Consider the following 23,390-nt stretch of genomic DNA (forward strand, 5'->3'; position numbering starts at 1 on the left):
TTAATAAGACATGACCTGGTGGCTAGAATTATGCATTGGGAATGCTCTATCTTTCATGGAGTGATAGACCGCAAATCCCTATGCTATAAATACAGTTTTCCAGATATCCTGGAAAGCTCAATCACTTAACTGTGCCGAAACCAGGCAGTATCACAAACTGAACTACTGCCTGCAAACTCCTAGATGAAACATTGATACATTTAAAACTTAAAGAATACTCTAAGTTATCAACAAATCAAATGCTCATACTCTTTCAGTTACCTGGAACAAAAACCTTGCAAGATGCTTTTTTGAAGACCTAGAAAGTACAAATCACAAGGCAATAATTGCATGAAGTACATATAGTTCCCATCATCCTTTCTGTCTGTTGCTGGAGTTGTCCTGAGGATTCTTTCTATGCGCCTGATTTGATTGCATCCTGCTACTTTTATTCAGCTATAAAGAGGAGTTATTTTATCCACCTTTGTCTTTAGAAGATTAAATATGAAAGAATACTCACACAATGTTGACTTACAACATGGCCATTTTAATCATCAAACAAAATGTGAGCCAGATAATGGTGACAGCAGATAGTTATTCCTTGTATCACCAACACAAACCAAAGTGTCCAGAGAACTCAGCAAATAATGACTGGAGTTGGAGCCTCATCATTGGTAGAGCTAGCATGCATACTCTCTGGAGAGAAATGTAAGAAAAATGTTTGTAGTAAATGTTGTCATACCAGAATCTCAAAAATTTTAAACTATATAAAATGAAAAGCTCTCAAAATGGAGAATTTTAGCAGTAGAAGTCAGAATAATGTGGGAAATAATTCTGAGGGAATAGTTGGTGTCCAGATGAGAAGGGGGCACGTTAGGATCTTTCACAGGGTGGAGGGAGGAAGAGTTTGGTGATAAAGTTGTGTTGAGTGGAGTTAGTTCCCATGATATGTAAAGGGTAGACTTTGACTCATCTTTTTTCCATTCACTTGGTTTATCACACACCCCTTAGGATCAGGACCTTTCATTTTGTTGTTGTCTTTGTTTTGTACTAGCGTTTTATTTTTTCCACCCAATTACACATCAAGACAATTTTTAACATTCAGTTTTACAAGATTTTAAGTTTCAAATTTTTTTCCCTCCCTCCCCTCTCCTCTTCCTAAAATGGTAGGCAATTTGATATAGGTTACATATGTGCTATCATGTAAAATATATTTCCATATTAGTCACAGTTGTGAAAGAAGAAACAGATCGAAAAGAAAAAAACCCCCACAAAAAAGAATAAAGTGAGTGAAAAAAGTGTGTTTTGATCTGCATTCAGAATCCATCAGTTCTTTCTCTGGATGGATAGCTTTTTCCTTCATGAGTCCTTTGTACTTGTCTTAGATCATTGTGTTGCTGAGAAGAGCAGAGTCATTCATAGTTGATCATCACACAGTGTTGTTGATACTGTGTACAGTGTTTTATTGGTTCTGCTCATTTCACTTTTCATCAGTTTGTATAAGTCTTTTCAGGCTTTTCTGAAATCTGCCTGTTCATCATTTCTTATTGCACAATACATTCATATAGCAACACTTTGTTCAGCCATTCCCCAACTGACGGGCATCCTCTCAATTTCCTGGATCTATTTTCCAGGTCAGTTATTTTTACATGAGATATTTTATCTTCTATTTTTTCATTCTTCTGAATTTGGTTGATTCTTGATATCTCATAGAATCATTAGCTTCTGCTTGACCAATTCTAACTTTTAAGGAGTTGTTTTCCTCAGTTAGACATTTTGAACTGGGTATCCAGAAGACATCACAAACTCAACATCTAAAACAGGATTCATTATCTCCTACCCCCAAACAAAACAAAACATCCACTCTTTTGGCAGCAAGGTGGCAAAGTGGTCCCAGGATTGGGTATGGAGTCAGGAAGACCAAAATTCAAATCTGGTCTCAGGCACTTACCATGGATAAGTCACTTAACCATGATTTACCTCAGGTTCCTCATTTGTAAAATGGAGATAATAGAAGTACCTACCTCCCAAGCTGTTATGAGGATCAAATGGGATAAAATTTATAAAGGGTTTAGCACAGTGCTTGGCATAGAGCAGGCACTTAAAAAATGTTTATTTCTTGTCTTCCTTTTCCAAACTTTCCGGTTTTTGTTGAGGGTACCACCATACTTCTGGTCATCCAGGGTTGCCTCCTCATTCATTCCACGTATGCAATTAGTTGTCCAGTCTTTTCCTTTTTCTTCCATAGCGTCTCTCACATCTGCGTTCTTCTCTATGTTCACATAGCCAAAATGCTCATTTAGGACTGAATCACCTCTTGCTTGTACTATTTCAATATCCTCCTAATTGATCTTCCTGTTTCAAGTCTCTCCCCACTCTAATCTATCCTCTGTACAACTGCCAAAGTGATTTTCCCAAAGATCAGCTTTGGCCATGTCACTGCTTTACTAAATAAATTCCAGTGACTACCTATTATTGCCTCTGAGATCAAAATATTTGCATTTGGCATTAAGACCCTTACGACTTGACCTCCCCCTGTCTTTCCAGCCTTTTTTTATGTGTGCTTGGATATGACCCAGATGGACTGTCCCTCATCCATGGCTTGCTGTATCCTCTGTCCACATGGCTGCTGCCATTCCCCACTGCCAGGAGGATCCCTCTCCTCGCTTCTGGGGCTTTCTGAAGGAAGGCTTAGCTGCCTTCAAAGCTTAGTTTAAGAGCCATCTTTAACATAAAGATGCCTTTCCTAGTCTCCATTCCTCCCTCAGAGGCTGTTTGTGCCTTTACCACTCAATCATCTTATGTCTCTTGTTATGTGGAGTGTATTTATCTCTGTGTTTTTGTGTGGTCTCCCCAGCTGGAGCTTTGTGAGCTCCTTGAGGGCAGGGACTGTTGTATTTTTTCTTTGTCTCTCTGGTGCTTGATGTGTGCCTGGCACATAGTAGGCTATTGATGGGTGCTTGTTGATTTCTTTTGTGCCCTTGGAAGAGGCTAAGTAAATTCTTAGTGAATAAAGGAAGTTAGTGTCATTTCTTCAGTACCTGTTTTGTGCTGTGGCAGTGCTTGGTAGGAGAAACTGTTTCTGTTTCTGAGCACAAGAAGCCCCCAAGATATTAACAGATAAATAGAGCAAACACAAAAATATACATTGTGTGTGTGTGTGTGTGTGTGTGTGTGTGTGTGTGTGTGTGTGTGTGTGTGTAAGTGTAAGTGTATACGTTCTTTGTGCCAAGATAAATTTAGGCAGGAGATGCGTGGTTTTGAGTCCTGCCTCATACTTTCTTTGGATAGGCAGTTATCTGACCCTTGGCTTCCTCATTTGCAAAATGGGGATGCTGATGCCTGCCTCCCGACCTTATGAGGTTGTTGGGAAGATCATGTGATGTAACGTACATGTGGTGCTTTGTAAACCATGAAGCACTATACAAGTGTCAGCCATTTATCATTTGTACCAGACCTATGATTTTGTTGATATTAGGAACTCCTGATGAAGCACCTCTTTATGTTAATGTTTCTCCCTTTGATTTCTACAGGTGTGCTAGGAACCATATGGAACTTTGATGGACAATTATTTGTACATGTGTGAGCCTGCCGTGAATTTCATAGAACTTGTAGTTACATGCTTCTTCCTCTGTCTCCCAACTCTGTGTGCAAAGATTCCTAGTCACAATAAACATTGTACTTAGGAGCAGAAAAAAAATTGAAGCCCACTCTGCTCTTTCTTGCCAGTACAGATTAGCATCTGCTTAGCAACTTACCGTCATAGAGAGGTGCCAATTATTATATGTACTGTTTATGTATATATACACATATATACATACAGCAATTCTCTGTCTATCTCTATATGTGTATATATACACATACGTACACAAGTAACACATTTAAGTGTATTTCTTAAATATAATGTTCATCAGTGGGCTGTATGAACATTAACTGATTATTAAAAGTAACCCAAGGTGCTGATTAATCGCGATTGTATCAAGTCAATTAAAATATTTTAAAAGTCACCTGTTTCCAATGCTATTATATTTAGTATTTATTATTTTATTTTTTTCTGAGTGACTTGCAAAATTTAGACTGACCCTTGAAAAGGCCTTTTCTTGTGGTTTTTTTTTTGGGGGGTTGAATATTAGCTAATTGCTGGCTTATGTTAGGGACCAGACTATTTTTTTTTTAGCATTAATGTTAATATAGGTACAACTAAATTGAATTGATAAAAAGTGATCAAGGATAGTAAAAAAAATCTCAGAATCTTGTTAAAGTTGACTGGATTTGAGAAATTGGCAGACATTTCAAAGCATCAGATTTCAGTTTCCATTCTCTTAAAGATAACAATTATGAGACCTATAGAGAACTGAAAAACTTTAAAATGTATGTTTAGGAATAGTTTGAAATTATACCATATACTTCCAAATAGGAAAAAAAATTGATATTCTTTTGAAGTATTAACATCCTGAAAAGATAAATTTAAAATGTAGAAAATTCATTTACAAATATAGTTTTGGAATGAAAAACTGGCTGTGAGATGAAACACAAGTATTAGTGAGAGCTTCATTTCTAATGATTCTTCTACCTGTTTATTTAGTGGCATCTTTGCATTGGCTTTTATGGAAACACCTTTTGGTTTCGGAAGGGATTTCAGCTGTCGAGCTTAAGGGGTCACTTTTAAACATTATGTTAAAATGAAACGTGGACAAAGCTTTGAAGAAAAGATCTTCAAGTTTGCAGATGATCCTAAAATTGGAGGCAGAGGAAATAATAAGGAACAATGCAATCAGATTCAAAAGGATTGGGATTGTTTAGGTGATTGGGCCAGCAGATGGCAAATGCAGTTCAGTGTAGACAAATGTAAAATAATTATCTTAGGAACAAAGAACCAATCATACAGCACACTGATCAGGAAAAAATTTGTGGGTTATTGTAGGAAAACCATTGAAACAGTTAACCCGGTGCACAGCTGCAGTAAAAAAGGCAAGCAAGAAACCAGATTAGCAGATGGAGAGAATACAAAGCAATAGGCAATAATACTTCTAGTGTATCAAGGAACTTGCCAGACCCCATTGAGAGTATTCTGTATAGTATTGGTCAGTATTAAAGGGAAGGTAATTTTTACCTTAGAAACAGTTTAGGAACACATACCTCACAAATAATCTTTAAGAAGGGTTTCAGCTAACTCAAAGGAAGAGTAAATTTCAAAATGGTGTGTTTCTTCTTTCATAAAGGACAATTAGAAAGGTAATATTGTTTCCCAGTAGTAAGGGTTTTGCTAAGTTGAATCATTGTCTTAAATTGTGAAAGAATTAATATATTGGCAGTAGGGGAAAATCATTAGGGAAATCAGAATAAATCGCTACATCTTTTGTTGCTTTAAACACAGGCATTTGTTCTTCATTGAATTGCTTCTTGGTGAGAGGCATGGGTAACACACACAAAGATGAGAATTCCATCACATTAGAAGGAATGGAAACATTGCATTTTTCATTATTGGAGGAAAATTTATATATATATATATATATATATATATATATATATATATTATATGTGTGTGTGTGTAATGCACACACACACATATACACATTCATACATATGTACACATACATATATATCAACAGAGCATCAAAGCAAATCATGAAACATGATAAGATTTTTTTTGTTTTGTAAGTGCATGTCTTAAAACTTTTATTTCTTCATCTTAAGATTATTATGGTAACTGCAAAAGGCCAACTGTTCTATCTACCGCTATAACTACCCTCTCCCCAAAACCATTCTACCCCCAATCCCTGTCCCAATTAAACATCTCCCTCAGGAATATGCCTCTTTGACTCATTGTTGGGTAGGGAATACTTAACATGGGGGAAAGGCTTAAGTGGTATAGTGTATGGACTTGTCTAGGAAGCAGTTAGATTCTTTCTACTATCTTCAAGCTGTAGCTGATTACTTTTCCCACTGGAATTGCAGTATATAGAGTGGAGTAATGTAAGTCTGTAGATTCAAATTTATTGTTTAAAAAAAGATTTCTAAGTCTCAGCTACAGGTATCTATTAAGTATCTACTATGTGTTAGACTTTGGAAATACCCACAGACTTAATTAAACAATTCTTATACATAAAGAGCTTGTATTCTAGTGGGGAAAACAGGAAATATACATACATGCATACATACATACATACATACATACATACATACATACGCACACACATATTCACATACACACACACACACACACACACACACACACACACACACACACATATATATATGGATAAGTACTTTAAACTGGACTTGGAATATTGTTTTAAAAATGAATAATTGTTCTAGTTACATAATGTACTTCTAGGTCTAAATTAGAGACTTAGTAAATACTTCATAAAAGGCAAGCTTTAAATTTGAGCTTCTCTCACATGACCCCTTAATGAGTGATTATACTGAAGTAAAAGTGGTAGAAGTTAGTGTTCTCAAACTTTTGGTCTCCATTTTCCTCTTGTAAATAGCACAATTAATAGAGCTATGATATTTTAGTATAAGTTGTTAAGTACATTTTACTTGATGAAGATGTTTATTGATATAGAGGAACTTTTCATTTATGTAACTTTTGTTTTTATATTTAATTATTTATTAATTTGTTCTTTTTTTTTCTTTTTTAAGGCAGTTGGGGTTAAGTGACTTGCCCAGGGTCACACGGCTGTAAGTGTCAGGTGTTTGGTCTAAGACTGGATTTGAACTCGGGTCCTCCTGACTTTAGGGCCAGTGCTCTTTCCATCGCACCACCTAGCTGCCCCATTAATTTGTTCTTAATGAGGGATTTTCAGTTAAAAAATAACAACCAAGTTAATTTCTGCATGAGGAAGAATTTGATGTGTGGATTGTGAAGCTAAACTAAGGATTACAACATTTTAGATGTACATTTATTAATAATGTTTTTCATGTCCTATGTCACAGATTCAATAGGCATATTAGAATGTCAATGCAAAATACTAAGACTTATTCTTACAGTTCACAAGTGAAAAGCAATTTCATTATTTTATAGTTATACCTTGGATTTTCCCTCTCTTTCTTCTTTTCATATTCCTGTCTCTTGCTTTCTCTTTTCTTCCCCCTTCTCTTTCTTACCTTTCCTCTTCTGCTTTTCCATTTTTCTCCCTTCCTGATCCTTTTTTCTCCCTTTTTCTCTTCCCTTGTCCTTCCTTTCTCCCTCCTCCATCCCCCATCAAATTAAAAGACTTAGAGCAGATATAAATGCTTTGGAGTAGAATTTTATTTTTTTCTGATGAGGAACTTGAGTCACAAAGGTTCAATGATTTGTTCATGGTATCAGCAGGAAGCAAATACAATTCTTACAGCAAACTCTCGAAGTGGATAGAATAATTGCTGGTGACCACTTTTTTCACATGAAGAAACTGAATTCAGATAAGTTAGATAAATGACTTATCCAAGGTTACATTGCCAACAAGTGACAATACAGGCCTTGAGTTTCCTAGTCCAAAGGAGTCCAGTTCTCTTTACCTAGGAACCTAATCCTAGTTTTGAAGGTGATTTCCATGGGAGAAAGTGCTTCAAGTTCTAAGCAAAGTTTTAGAGCACAGCTTGTTTGTTATGTTCCAAAATGTTGGCATCCCCCAACTTAAATAGTCTGTAAATTTGTTGTTTGGAACTTGTAATTAGAAAAAATGCATTGTGGCAGTTAGGGTTTTGCCGAATTATTTTACCTCTCAGAAGCTCAATTTCCATATCTGTATAAAATTATTGTGGTACTTCAGAACCTCAATTTTTATCTCTGAACTGATGGTAATATGTAGTTCATCTCCCTCAGTGCAAAATCATGAGCAAAGAACTACGTAAATTTTTTAAAACAATATTTGGTAGTTAATTTCCCAAACATGTTACAACTTAGATGATTTTAGATAGTTCTGGTGGTCAAAGAATTCATCTCTCGGTAACTTAATTAGATTGATCTTTGGATGGTAGAGATATAGTGCGTTGCTCTCATTTAAAACATTTCCAGTTTTATAGGACATACTTATAGATAATTGGCATTGTATTCAAGAGTCCAGCAACATGCACATACCATCATGGTGCAGATTTTGGTAAAAAAAATCTTTGTAATATGTTCTACTGTCTATGTTTCCTTGGATTCTTACGTTTTTTGTATTGTTCTGAGATATAGCACAGGATGACCAAGCTTACCATGATGCTGTTCCATAGTATATATATCTTCCCTCCTGAAAATGGATTTGTTGGAATGCTCCCAGGAGAGCCCCCTGATGTGTTTAGTGCTACAGAAATTGAGTTATAGTTGGTTGACTGGTTGTCCCTTTTCCTATAAAATGCAGATATGCATTTTTTGCTTTCTTCATCACCAGTTCTCTTTTAGCTGTCACAGTGGTATCAGCCTGTTGTCTCCATCACTACTTCTAATATCTGGAGCTGCAGCTGCCTCCTCATCATTTCTATTCATCATCTACTCTTCATTTCTCTTTCTATGAAAGATTTGACCTTTGCAAAAGGCACCACCATCCCTCTAGTCTCATAGATTCATCACCCTTGCATTGTCCTTGACTCCTCACTTTCCCTCCACTCTACGTAGCCAATCAATTCATACATCTTGCCATTTCCACCTTCACAGCATCTCTTGCACACAACATCTCTACCATACTCAGCTCTTTTAGATGATTGTGAGAGCCTCCTAATTGGTCTCTTTACCTCAATTCTTACCCCCTCCAGTGGATCCTGTACACCGCTGCCAAAGTCGTTTTCCTTAAACACAGATCTGACCGTGTCACTTACCTAATAATCAGTTCCATTGGTTTCCTAGTATGTTCTTCTGGCAGACCTGTTTCAGGTTGTCTCTATATGTCCTGTCTTTGAGAGCCCTATGTTTTGCTTGCATAGGGAGCATATTTTCTTTAAATATTTTTTACTTTTCTTCGTCTAAATCATCTTTCACATCTATGTATTTGCATTCCCAGTCTGTTATTCACTTTTTTGTTTCCTTGGTTTGGCTTGCCATTGCAAATTTTAATTTTTCTGTTCTTATTATTTTTGCTTTTCAGGATACAAATTCTGCTCCTAATTTCTAATTTCTCTTTTAAACCACAGCATATTGTGGTTCCACGTTCTTACTTTCCACAGGGTCCTCTGTCTCATCAAGTTTTGGATCATTTCCTTTATTGCATTTATTATGTATTTATTGTTATGTATTATTATTTATTATATTTATTATGTATTTATTTACAGATGCCCGACTCATTTACTAGATATGGAGGGCCATATTTCCTTCTGTTGTTATTATTTTTCCCTCTTTATTTGTCTGTGTTTAAGATCTTTGAATTTTCTTCCTGAAATCTTCAGTAATTTCAGTTGTTCTTCCCGCCCCCCCCCCCCCGTTCACCTTATCTCTTACTTCTGACATCCTCCATTCTGATTGTGGTTTCCTTGAAGGCTGGATCTCAAAGTGTCTGAGCCTCTTCCCACACTGGACAATTCACTGTTCACCAGCATAGATCTTTGCCCCAGCTGACTTTTGGGTGGTCAAAACTCAAAACTATCTAAGCCGAATGCTACACTCTTTCTCTCTCAGGGTTGGTGGTATACTGCACAGGCTTCCTTACTTACGGTGTCCTGTCCCAGTTGACTTATCCCACTCCCTCTCTTCCTCAGTTCTTTGACCTGGCACCCAGAATTCAGATCTTTGTAGCTCTGGTACTTCTGAGATTTAGAACTTTCTGGTACTTCAAGGCCTTTGATACTGTCAGTTGTGAGGGTTTGTGAAAAATTTTCTCAACATTTTGTTGCCTAAAGAAGTTCAGAAGTTCATTAATTGTACATCAATTTCATGATGGCTACATGCCTGAGTTCTTGATAATGGATGATGCCCTCATGCTTTCCTAGTCACCAGTGGAGTGAAGCAAGGCTGTATGCTTGCTTGCTCCCATGCTTGTTAGCATGGTATTTTCAGCAAAGTTGTCAGACTCCTTTAACCAAGTCAGCTACCACACTGATGGTATTTAACTTGAAAAGGCTATAAGCCAAGACTAAAGTAGAGGGAGAGTTGGTGCATGATTTTTTTGTTTGCAGATGATTGTGCACTCAGTGCAGCCTCTGAATCTGAGATGCAACAAAGTGTGACTCAATTTTCTGCTGCTTGTGCTAATTTTGGCCTAACAACACCAAGAGAACACAGGTTCTTTAGTAGCCAGCACTACACCATCCACATATAGAATAGTCAGTTACAGCAAACAGAGAAATTTTGAATACTGTGGATAAATTCACTTACCTCGACTGTATACTTTTCAGGGATGTCCACATAGAAGAAGAGGGTTGATGTACACATTGCCAGAGCTAGGTCAGTGTTTGGGAGTCTCTTTGAAAGAAAGTGTGGGAGAGAAGAGGTATTAGACTGCTTCCCAAAATGAAGGTCTACGGAGTGTTGTGCTGACCTCATTGTTGCATGACTGGGAAACCTAGATAGTATAGCAGTGCCATGCCCGGAAACAGAAATGCCTGCATTTGAATTGTTTTAGGAAGATTCTGAAGATCACGTGGCAAGATAAAATACTGGACATTGAGGTCTTTTCTCAAACTAAACTGCCAAACATTCAAACTGTACTGCAGAGAGCATAACTCCACATTGTTTGAATGCCAAAGTACCTTTGCCTATAAGACTATTTTACAGAGATCACACACAAAGCAGGTGCTCACATGGTGGTCAGAAGTGATACAAGGACATTCTCAAGCTCTCTCTGAAGACCTTTGGAATTGATTATGTGACATAGGAGATGCTGGCAAAGGACTGCCCAGCATGGTGTGCTTGTGTCAAAGAAGGCATTCCATATCAGATTGCTTGCCATCTTGGGGATGGAGGCAGGGAGGGAGGGGGAGAAAAATTTAAAACTCAGAAGTTTATGGAAGTGATTGTTGATAAATTAAAATAAATTAATAAAAAAAGGCATTGTGCTCTATGAGCAAAGCAGAATTTCAGTAGCTTAAAAAAAAATGTGAGATGTGCAAATATAGAGGCTTCTCCACTCCACGTCTTCCTGTTGACTATTTGTGCCCAACCTGGGGGAGAGCCTTCTGAGCTCATATTGGTCTCATCAACCACAGTCAGACTCACTGTTTCCTGACCCCAACATAGTGATGTCTTTAGGTCTTCTTCCAAGAATGAAAGACAGTAACCAACCAAGCAGTTTCTGGGTTGCAGGCCACAGCGGGTTCTAACTCTGGAAGGGCTGGAGCCCAAACTTCCAGTCTGGAGCTAGGGTCTTGAGGGAGGGGAAGCCAGCGTGTATGGGTGGGTTTTGTTGGAACCCTGTGTTGTGTCCTCTAATCTGCTAGCAGCATGGAAGGTGGAGGAGGGGTGCTGAGCTCAGGGTCAAGAAGTGTCAGTTCTTGGGTTTTGATTTGTTTCTGACCTTCTTTTGGCTTCTGGGTGCCCTAGACCCTGGAGACAGCTGAAATGACTTTACTTTGGATGTATAATTTCTGTTTTGGACTTGTCTGAGTAGTCGTAGGGATCAGAGAAGATGTCTAGTCCTCCATCTTGTTGCTCACATGACCCATAAAATCCATTAGTGTCCTATTGCTTTAGGATCCCATCAAAATTCCTGTTTACCTAGTGGCATTCCTCCCTGTGTTTGCTGTCTTCTTCATCATAATTTAAACTTGCCTGTACTTGGGATGTCTGTTTGTCACAGTGGATAGAGTGTTGGAGTCAAGAAGACTTGAGTGTAATTGCTGCCTCGGACTAGTTGTGTGACCCTGAGCAAATCACTTAACCTCTCAGAGCCTCACTTTCATGATCTGTAGAATTATTTTAAATTAATAAAGGCTTTTTAAAGTGGTTGCTTTGTGCCAGACACTGCGAAGCACAGTCAAGACAAATACTGTCATACAGAAAGACAGTGCCTGACCTCAAGGTGCTTACATTTCAGTGGGGGAAGACCACACATAAAAGGCAGCTAAGGGAGATGATACCTGCATGGAGGAGTGAGGGGGGTAAGATAGAAAAGTAAACGGAGAGTCGGAAGCTGAGCGGATTAGAGGTGAGCATGGCTACTTCCTCCAAAGGTGGTTCTGGGCAGGACCTCCCCAATCAGAAGAGGACCCTGTAGGCAGAGAGTCGCTGCCAGTGCAACTAGAGGATTTTGGCAGGAACAGAAAAGTAGTCCAGAGAGTAAGAAATCATGGGGATGATCATAGCACCTATCTCCCAAGGTTTTTGTGAGGATCAAATGAGGTAATCCATAAGTGATTTGCAAACCTTCAAGTGCTATATAAACGCTATCTATTATTATCACCTCCAGTTTGTAGCACAGTGTCTGATCCATAGTAAGTACTTTATGTATACTGGTTTTAAGTAAGTTTCTGAAAGCACAGGTCAGTCATTCCTTCCATTCCCTGTAAACCCCAGTGGCTCCCAATGGCCCCTAGGATCAAATACAAATTGCTCTGTTTGGCATTCAAAGCCTAACCCCCCTAACCCCCTAACCTTTCCAGTCTCTTTGTACCTTAACTCCCCAATACATATTCTTCAATCCTGTCACACTGGCCTTCTGGCTGTTCCAGCTTTTGGCTCTGAGCATTTTCTCAGGCTTTCCCCCTCCTGTGCTCTGCCTGCTGGTTTCACTGGCTTCCTTTAAGGCCCATCTAAAACTCTGCCTTCTGCAGGAAGCCTTTCCTAACGCTTTTATAAATTCTAGTTCCTGTCCTTTTAAAAATTATATCCTGTTTATCCTGTATATAGCTTGCTTCATATATATTTGTTTATATATTGTTTCTCTATTAGATTGCAAGCTCCTTGAGGACAAGGGTTGTTTTTAACCTTTCCTAGAATTCCTAGCACTGAGCATAGTGCCTGGCATGTCATGCACACTAAACAAGTGCTTAGTGACTGCTTCACTTATTGAATTGACTGTACAATTAATTAGAATATCTCTTCCTTCCACCCAGTGAACTAATTAGTGACAATGCATTATTAGATCTGGTCATTGAGACTCAGCTGTTCTTTTACTGGTTGTTTCTGAGTGGTCTGAGGTTGTTTCAGTGCATCATCTTTCTTATTTTTATTTTGATCTATTTCTGGATTCAGATGGGAGAGAATGGGGTGTGGGCCCAGATCCTTTGATCTCTTCTGTCTAGGGAAATCTAGGGTGGAAACTCAATCCCTTATGAACCTTTGGGAAGGATCCTCTGTTCACTGTGCCATGATGCCTCTCACTTTTTAAGAGCCTTTCCTCCCTCTTCTCTTTCCTTCCTTCCTTCCTTCCTTCCTTCCTTCCTTCCTTCCTTCCTTCCTTCCTTCCTTCCTTCCTTCCTTCCTTCCTTCCTCCTTCCTTCCTTCCTTCCTTCCTTCCTTCCTTCCTTCCTTCCTCCCTCCCTCCCTCCCTCCTCCCTCCCTCCCTCCCTCCCTCCCTTCCTTCCTTCCTTCTTTCCTCCCTCCCTCCCTTCGTCCCTCCCTCCCTCCCCCTTCTTCCCACCTTCCTTCCTCCCCTCCCTTCTTCCTCCCCTCCCTTCCTCCTTCCCTCCCTTCCTCCTTCCCTCCTTCCCTCACTTCCTCCCTGTTGTCATTCCATCCCTCCTTCTGTTAGTGTACAGATGGCTGGTTATATATCATTATCTGTGTACTTATTTTTAGCACTCTTCTCCTTCTTAACCCCACCTCAACCCAGATATAAGCCCTTTAAGGGCAAGGGCCTGTGATTTATTCTATCTTTGTATCCCTGGGACCCAGCACTAAAATACTGTGGATATGGTAGGCAAGCTGAGTTGGATTGAATTTGTCCTTAATCTTCGAAGACTTCTTTCTCAGGTGTAATGGAACTGTCACAAGAAAGTACTTAAAATTTTTGTGTTAACATTTACTGTTAATTTATAAATAGAATGTTAAATGTTCGTGATTTACTAGCAAGGAAAAATTGTTTTTCATTTTGGAAATTTGTTCTTTTGCTAGTGTATCGCAGAATTTCCTGGAAAACTGATGTTCTGTTGGCCTGAAGAATTTACTTTTCTTCTAAAAGTGAGCAGTTTACTCCTTCTTCTCTGGTAAGATGTAACTCTTTATTTTAAATTTGTTCCATGTCTGATATTTATTACTCAGTATTTAAGATGCTGTGTGGAGCATTTCCTTGATTCATTCTTATAGGTTAACTGACTTTCCAAAATTCACACAGGTAATCAATAGCAGAGGCAAGGTTCACACATACTTACCATATATGAATACTGTGCAAACATTAATAATGTTAATTTTTATGTTCTTAACTATGTTTTCTGTTTAGTTTTCGTTTGTTATCTTTGGGAACCTTGATTTGTATTTATGGCTCTGAAGCCACTTTCTATAATAGAAAGAATAGTAAGCTGGAGGCCCTGGGTGCAGGTCCTCATCCCAGCTGTACAATCAGATTGCTGTATATTCCCAGAGCAGCCCATCCAGCCTAGGATGAGCTTCCTCATTTGGACAAGGCTTTGCCCAGAAGTTGAAGTAGACAACCTTGAAGGACTTTTCCACCTCTGAATTTTTTTGATTCACTGGTAATTTCTAGTCACAGAATTTAAGAGATTCATGTCATAAGATGTGAAACTGGGTTTCAATAAAGTGAGAGGAGTGAGGTAACCAGGTATTGCTTTTATCAGCAGTAGAATGGGTGAGAGTTTGGGAGGAAATTTCTTTTTTTTAATCCTGTGACATGCTATCCTTGTTACAAAGTATTAGCAAGCAAAATATTATTTGAATATCTAGGAAAAAATCAAGTATGGAAAATTCAAATAATTATGTAAACTTAAGTTTTCTTATAATGAACATAAGAATTTGAATATTTATAGATTGTTTTTCCAGAAGATGATTCTTTTATAAATCGATTGTCTATTTTGAGGGATGGGCAGGCCTGTTGACTTTTCTAAGAAGTTCTGTGCTGTACTCCTGTTATACATTATATTGGTAACTTTGGTAATTGTAATGGAACTGTGAATTTCTTATTAGTTTCCAGATGGAACTTTAATCTGGCTTCTGATTGAGCCTAGTGTCCTTATAGAGTCTCTAAGCATCTGTTTTGGAAGTACATTTGACATTATTCAAAATTTGTACCAAATTAAACTACCCTTGGGCTATAATTCAATTTTTCTTTATTGAGAAATGTATTGTCAACAGTTTATGCAACAAAACAGTACTATATTCAATCAATTATTTATTTGTTTCTTAACTGGTCACTTAGAGTTTTGATTGAATTACAAATAGATTTAATAAAATTGGTAATTTGAAGATTGCAATTTATATATAAAATGAGAATATCAAAGAAACAGATCATTTTTAAATATTTTTATTTTTGTAAACTTAATAAAATCTATAGTTTATTATTTTTTATCAAGACTTCTAATTCTGCGTCTTGGATTTTTACTTGTAATACAGATTTTTGGAAATTATTCTTTGTTTCATGGACCATAGAAATAAATTATATAAAAGAACAACATACTAACCTAAATTTGTTAAATTTCCATTAGCTTCTTAAAAGTCAAATAACCTACTTTTGAAAGAATTGCTTTTTATCCTCAGGACTGGAAACTTTCCCTGGCTTAGGGAAACCTTAGGGAAAATAGGTAAAATGTTTGAATAAATGTTAACATTTTTCACAGAGGTTGTGAGATAACTAGTACTCTGACCTTATATGCCTGTGTCCAAATAGGGCAGGATGGAGTTTAGAAGAGCAAGATGCTCTTCGTTTCTGTCGACCCAAAAGAGCCTCAGCAGATCACTCACACAAATGTTCACAGAAGGGCCTTTGTATGCAAACCTTGAGTTCCATGGTTAGGACACATGTTGATAAATTACCTCTTTTGCTTTCAGATTAGGCTTAGCTTCTCTACAAATCCCGATATGCTTATGTCTGTTAGGGTTTGTTATGCCTTTATCTGAAAAATCGTATTTATATAATAGTGTTTTTTCCATCCTTCTCCTTCTGCTCCCTCTGCTTTCTTTCTCTCATGTTTTATTGGCATTCCTGCAAAATCTTCTCTTGGCAATTTTCTCATTTCACTGACTGTATTCCTTTTTTTTTCCCTTTTTTGGGTGAGGCAGTCGGGGTTAAGTGACTTGCCCAGGGTTACACAGCTAGTCAGTGTCAAGTGTCTGAGGTAGGATTTGAACTCGCTCAGGTCCTCCTGACTCCAAGGTCAGAACTCTATCTACTGCGCCACCTAGCTGCCTTGACTGACTGTATTCTTAAAATTAGTGAAGATCTGCTGCTCTTTCATTTTACTTACATTTGTAGGAATTGCAAAGATCTAACCTGGTAGCTTATTAAAAGCCTGAGGGATGGAGAGCACAAAACCTAGGACCCTGTTTAGCCTCTAAAAAACCCCAAGAGAACAAACCCACCCTCTAAAATGTGGGGGCACCCAACAAGTAGTGAGGAGTCAGATGAGTCAAGGCTGAAAAGTGAACACAAAACCACCTTCTGATTCTGAGAGAAGAGGCAGGTTTTATGAGGAAAAAAAAACCAGTAGAAGAAAGGGACAGAGCGACTCTTCTGATTCCTAAGGCTGTAACAGGGATGGGATGACTGTTGGAATGGTATACAGTGAGGGAAATATGTGGAGAGAGAGTTCTGGTTTGTTCTAGATATTGTTTCTACTTTGGATTTTATTTAATAGTAACTTTTTGTTCCATCACATCTTTTGTGGCCTCCCTATCATTGTCGCCACCTTACAAGTCTGTAGTTTCACCCTTTCTACTGGCTACTTATAAACTCCTTACAAACATGCCTGTGTCTTCCTGTCCTAAGAATAGCCCGTCCCTTGCTCTATCCCTGCTCTGTTTCTCCTCCCATTGTGACTAAGCTTCTGGAGAAGGCCATCCACAATCTGTGCCTCTATTTCCTTTTCTTTAACTCTCTTTTTAACTCTCAGCTTTCTGGCTTCTGACTTCATTGTTCAAATGAAACAAATGTTCAGAGTTATCAGTGACTGCTACAGTTTCCAAATCAAATGGCTTTATATCAGTTCTCATTATTCTTAACCCTTCTTTAGTCCTTGCCACTGTAGAGCACCCTTTTCTCATTATGTCTCCCCCCCCCACCTCCATTATATTGTACTCTCCTGGTTTTCCTTATTCCTTCTCCATTCACCCTTGTTGATTCTTCACCTAGGTCACTGCTACTAACTGTGAATATCCCCAAGGCTCTGTCTTGACTTGGCGAACTTGTCAGTTCCCAAAGAGTCGATTATCAGTAATCTTTGTGCAGATGATGTGTCTAGCCCTAACCTCTCTCCTGGCCTCAACTCTTACATCTCCAGATGCTTATTAGACATCTTGAACTGCATGTTCCCTAGATATATTAAGTTCAAAATTGAACCCATTATCTTTCATCCTAAACCCTCCCCCTTATGAACTTCCTCCCTATTTCTGCTCAGAGTACCACCATTTTCATAGTAACTATTCATAGTTCACAAGCTAGGGTCATCCTTGACTCTTCATTCTTGTCCCACGTATCTGATCAATTGCTAAATCCTGTCAGTCCTATCTTTTTAATATCTTTGATAACGTCTTTTCTCGGACGCTATTGCCTTCTTGGTCCTACACCTACATTGCTGCGCAAGCCTCTGGGTTACTCTCCCTTCCTGATGTTTTTCCTTGGTCCCTCACATTCTCCACTCATGTGCTGAATTGATCTTCCTAACATGCAGGTCTGGCCTGCACTTTCACTACCTTTTCATTACCACCCTCACTCCACCCCCATCTGTCCCAACCTCTCATTCAGTCAAGTCCGGAATCTCTCTATAACCTCCAGGATCAAATATAAAATCTTGTGTTTAGTTTTTTAAAGCCCTTATAAACTGGCCCCCTCCTGCCTTTTCTCTTTTTATACTTTCTTCCATGTATTCTCTGATCCAGCAATGCTGGTCTGCACCAGTCTAAACAATGCATTTTCACTGGCTGTCATTCACTGTATGAAGTGCTCTTCCTTTTCATATCCTGGCTCCCGTTAAAAATCATACCTTCTTCCTTTATTCCCCCTTAAAGCTAATGCCTTTCCTCTAAAATTATTTCCAGTCTTCTCCATATTTTGATTGTATATGTAGTTGATTACATGTTGTCTTCCACATTAGACTGAGATCCTTGAGAGTAAGAACTGGTTTTTGCTTTTCTTTGGGTGCTCAGTGATTAGCATTGTGCCTTAACAAAGTATTTGTTGACCTGACTTGACTTATTCAAATATTATGTTATCAAAACAAAGCATTTGTTTTTCTAACAACTTGGTTGTATGTGTTGTGTTTTAGATTACATTTATATTGTCATATAGATTTGGCCTTTTTGATACCTGATTGTGGCCAAAAACAATTTCAGAGCATAGGTTCCCAAAGTGGACTCCATATAGCCCCCCGGGGGGGGGCGCGCTGGAATGATGGGGGAGTGAGAGGGTGAAGTAGCCATGGGTGCAGTTGGGGGCCCTAAATAAAAATAAGGGGGCCGCTGGTGAGAGCGTAAGGAAATAAGAGAAGATTAGAAAATTGTGAAGAACCGTTCTTACATGTTTCATCTGTTGTAGAACAGAGTTAAAGTTGTATGTGCTTGTATTTTGTGTGTTTATTTGGAAATTAATATAAATTTTAACCAATCAGTGGTCAAGTCTGCTGACAGGTCTTAATAAGCAAGCGTTGGCAGGTGTGTCATGTGTTGTCAGGAAGTCCAGGATGCATCAATAGGAATATGTGCATGTCCTGACTTGTTTACAATATGATACTATATGGTTACATAATACAATATTGTGTCATCAAAATTTCAATGCAGGAAAAAACCCACACGTTTACAATAAATTATTAAATTTAAGATATTATTTAAAAATATTTTATATTTTTTTGAAATGATGCAAATTAAGAAAAAACATTAAAGAAAGTAGATTTTCAGAGGGGTGCTTAATAATTTTTTTTTAAAGGGAGCAGTAGGCCAAGTAAGTTTGGGAGCCTCTGATTTCAGAGTAATGGAACTCAGAGGAGAAAACCCAAAGGTTCCTGATCAGAAACAGATGTGGCCTGGTGGTTTGGGTTTGTCGTCACACGTGAGGACCTCAGCTGCCACCTTTTGAGTGGATGACTCAAGCTGCAGCCCTTGTTCTTGCCTTTCTCCAGTTTCCTGTTTCCAACTGCCTACTTGGGAATTTTGGAAAAGAGAGTTTAGGCTTCTCTGATTGTAAAACTAGAAACTGCCTGCACTAAAATCCTTCCATTGGTGATTTTAGTAGGAGAACATTTTAAAGTATGTCTTCTAAGTTGTCTTTCTGTGCCACATTTTAAAAACACAATGTAACAAAATTTCTTAAGATAGATTCCATTAATTTTCGATTTATAATAATTCTATGTGTGAACTAGGCTGAAATTTACCTTTGTGTGCAAGTTATGTTTGAAGAAGAGATTTACTAAGAAAATTAGTATTGTAAACAATATTAGGAGAGACTTTTAAAAAAACTGTATGAGACAATAGGTTTTAAAGATTATTTTAATGTAAATGTATATAGCTACAAATCTATTTGTTTTTAGAAGTCCAGAAGGACTTTTATTTGGAAATAATTTGATTATAATTCATATTGTTACATATTTATGTGTATATTTCTGTATATAAAACAAAACCACATTTCTTTAAATATGTTCTGTAATGGAGGGTTTTTGACTCAATTAGCACAGTTAATGAAATTTTAGAGAAGAGATAGATTTGATATACACAATAATAAAAGTATATGACATAAGGACATTTTTTCTTTATTAACAGAGGTGAATGAATACCATAATAGTTTGAGAGAAGTTTTAAAATTGCTGTCCAACTGTCCTTAAAAAGGAACCTGGGATGGTTTTTCTTTTTCAATTCTTGTTTGGCAATAAATATATTGAGTTGTGTGCTCTGTCATTTGGGTCCCTCCTTTTTTTGGATCTTCCAGTATACTTGTTTATTGGTAACTGCTGGAAAACCAGAATTTTTTTCAAAGGGGTGAAACAGATCTAGCAGGCCAAGTAAGAGTTTTAGGAATAAAATATTAATATAGTATAAATCTACATGGAGGATTTTGATTTGAAGAACAAATATAATCCTATCAAATTGATGGCTACTTTTAAAGTTGTATTTGTATTTCAAACAGCTTTTCATTTTATCTGAAATAAAGATAGAATAATCCTCTTTTAATTATTATAACCACCAGTTCACCATTGCCTGGTGAAACTCATGAGGAAGGGATCTAGACTCTAAAAAGGAAAAACCCTGGACTTTCCCATATAGTCAAATCTCTGGCATTCCCCTGAGGCTATAATCCCATCCACTGGCCTTTCCTTGTAGCTGCACCCAATCTCCCAATCTCTGTTCCCTTTAACCTAGCCTGGCCCTCCACTGTTTTACATCCCTATGGTCCCAGGCCACTTCCCGCCCTTAATCCTGTCTAGGCTCAGTTTTCCCTAGGCCAAGTGGTCCAGGTCCCTGGAGTTCTATTACCTCTTAGACTACTTGGCCATGCCTAGATCTCTCCCTTGGTCTTTCTGTATATAAATAAGGTCTATCTTCTCTCCATTAAGATGCTTAGATTCTTAAAATCTAGCTACTGCTCAGATTCTTATAATCTAGCCGCAAGCTCAGATTCTTAAAATCAAGCCAGTAGCTCCCTACCATTCATACTCCTTAAGAGTCTGTCCAATATGATGGATGTTCTAATAAACCTTGTCTTTGGCTGAAAGAAGTTTTGAGTCGAATTCTTTTGGACAGGATGCGCGTGTTGTGATTTTGGGGTCTTAGCACCCCTAAACCTCAACAAAACTACTTTTGATATTGCTTTACTAACAGGCATACAACAAATTCTGTTGAACTAAAAAATATACTCCATGAATAAATGAAGGAAAAATAAAAATAAAAATCTTTGGTTTTTTACTCTCTTAAATTGAATTAAACATTCATTGCTTATCATTGTTTAGGACAGTATTCTTGGTACTAAGAATGTAGTTGTTTTTGTTTTTCTTAAAGATTGACCCTGACTTCTAGAGGCATACAATCTATGGGAGTGTGGGGAAAGATTAATTATAATGAGAATGTGATAAGGCAGTAGGAAAGGTGGTAGGAAAATTTGTGAGCTTTAGGGGTGTAGGGATTACTTGTGCTCTGGTATGTAGGGAAGGCTTTGTGAAGATGTGATGTAATCTTTGTGCCATGAAGAAAGAGGCTGGCTTTTGTTAGGCTGTGCATGAAGTAACTGGATTTAAATATGCTCCAATATTAGAGCATTTTTAACTTTGGAGCATTCTTATTAGAGTATTTTTTTAAACATAATTTGAATTTTTATGATTTAAGTTCTTTAAATTTGCCATTTTTGAGACAAGGAGAGGTGAAAATGTCAAGAAACATTTTTTGAGTAGTGAACAGTCAGGGGTTGCGGTGATAGTTAATCCACATTTACTACTAGTGGTGGGCTATAGGTATAAAAACAAAAAGTGAAGCAGTCCTTGCCCTGAAGGAGCAAGATAATCTGTGTCTGTCCATATAGGTTTATCCAGTACCTATAAAAAAGAGACTCCAGAGAACCTTTGGGGCTTTGTGTGAAGAACCAAAACAAGCCGACTTTGGCTGGACAGGAAGCAAGAAGCAATTCAGAAGGAGGCTGGGGGCCAGCATATGTAGAGGTGTAAATGGTAAAGCAGGAGCCCCCTGGACTTTACTGAGCAGATGAGTAACCTGGTCAGACCATTGTTTTAGAAAATCATTTTAGCAGCCATGTGTAGTATAAATTGCAGCAGGGTGAGATGATTTAGGAAGCAGTGGTCTAGATGCAAGGTGACAGTAGTTGTCTGTGCTGAGGAGGGCAAACAGAAGATAGAGATTATAGAAGTAGAAATGGCAGCGTTCAGCTGATTGGATATATGGGGGTGAAAGAATGTGGAATTAAGGGTGACACTGATGTTGCTGTAATGCTGGGTGATCAGTGCCTTTGAGAGAAATAGGGAAGTTTGGAAGATGCGAGAATTTTTGGGGCAGGGAAATGAGTTCTAACATAACTGGCACATAGATGGTGCTTTATGTACATTTTTGCATAGGGCTTGTATGTCCATACCATTTGATACTCACAACAACCCTGGAAGAAACTATGAATTATAAGTAAGTTCTAAAAATCAACACTTTGGATAATAGTCATGAATTTTTTTTTTATTAAGAAAGAATTCAGCTTTGCCTCTTAACTAATCTTTATTTGTTTTTGTTTGTTTTTAGGCAATTGGGGTTAAGTGATTTGCCCAGGGTCACATAGCTAAGTAAGTGTCAAGTGTTTGGTCTGAGGCTGGATTTGAACTCAGGTCCTCCTGACTCTAGGGCTGGTGCTCTATCCACCTTGCCACCTAGCTGCCCTTTTTTTGTTTTTGTTTTTGTTTGTTTTTAGGCAGTTGGGGTTAAGTGACTTGCCCAGGGTCACACAGCTAGTAACTGTTAAGTGTTTGGTCTGTTAACTAATTTTTAAAAGCAAATATCTTGACATAGCTAAGTTAGAAAACTACTGTGTTGTAAGTTTATATTTATGCCTAAACAGCTATGTGTCTTAAACAAATAATCACTGGTGGGCTTCTTTGTAAATAAAGGAAAATCCTTGCAATTTCCTTTAGAACTATTTTTATCTTTTATTATGTATAGATGAAAGATAATTAAAATAGCTTACTCTTTGTTCCCATATTTTGAAAGGCTTAGTAGATCTACATATGAGATACATATCACATTAGAAAAATATCTGCTACCTACCCACCAAAAAATACCTTACAAAATGCGTACTCTGCTAATAAATGGTATGAATCTTCTGAGATGGGTTGTTTGATTATATGTTGACTTACTTATGTTATGTAAGTAAAAATACTTTAAGCTTTGTGTGTATTTGTATAGTTAGTCTATGCAAATAGTCTAGGACTTGAAAAAGTTCAATACAGAAAACACTGAAAGCTGACTTTTATGATTTAACAAGTGGAGAAAGTATTAGGCTTTTTTTCAGGAGTGTTCACTTTTCAGTGAGGAACAACCTCTAATCCTGTGGTATTCTGAAGTGAAAATTCAAGAAGAATTAGAATTAGCCTTATTTCTTTACTGAATAATCAAGATCTCATGAAATTAAATGGACCAGGAAAAGAAGAAAAATATTCTTTTGTATAACGTTTTGAATGTCAACATGACACATGTTTTTAAAACTGCGGTTTTTTGTCATTTTGATGAAGCTGTTTTTCATGGTCTTCATTGTTGACAGACTCTCATCTATTTTTCTCATCTATAAAGATAATGGGATACTAGGTTCCTTGAATTTGTCTGTACTAATTGTACTCCAACACATACATTGTGTGTTGTATTGTTTTGATCTGAACTTGGGTAGTTTATCTTCTTGAGATAGTTTAGTCAGCACCTATCAAGGTACCTCATACATAAT

General features: G+C 37.7%; 1 protein-coding gene across 1 annotated transcript in view; it reads left to right on the forward strand.

Annotated features, from left to right (window-relative positions):
- TBC1D5 (TBC1 domain family member 5) overlaps positions 1-23,390 on the forward strand; it is a 613,691-nt gene that overhangs the window by 77,923 nt on the left and 512,378 nt on the right. The window contains 1 exon segment of the mRNA XM_078151425.1: positions 13,928-14,019. The gene's annotated coding sequence lies outside the window, so the exon portion shown is untranslated.

The sequence above is a fragment of the Phascolarctos cinereus genome, unplaced genomic scaffold (genome assembly GCF_003287225.1).
Source record: "Phascolarctos cinereus isolate Bilbo 61053 unplaced genomic scaffold, phaCin_HiC Scaffold_1;HRSCAF=81, whole genome shotgun sequence".
NCBI classification, from domain to species: Eukaryota; Metazoa; Chordata; class Mammalia; order Diprotodontia; family Phascolarctidae; genus Phascolarctos; species Phascolarctos cinereus.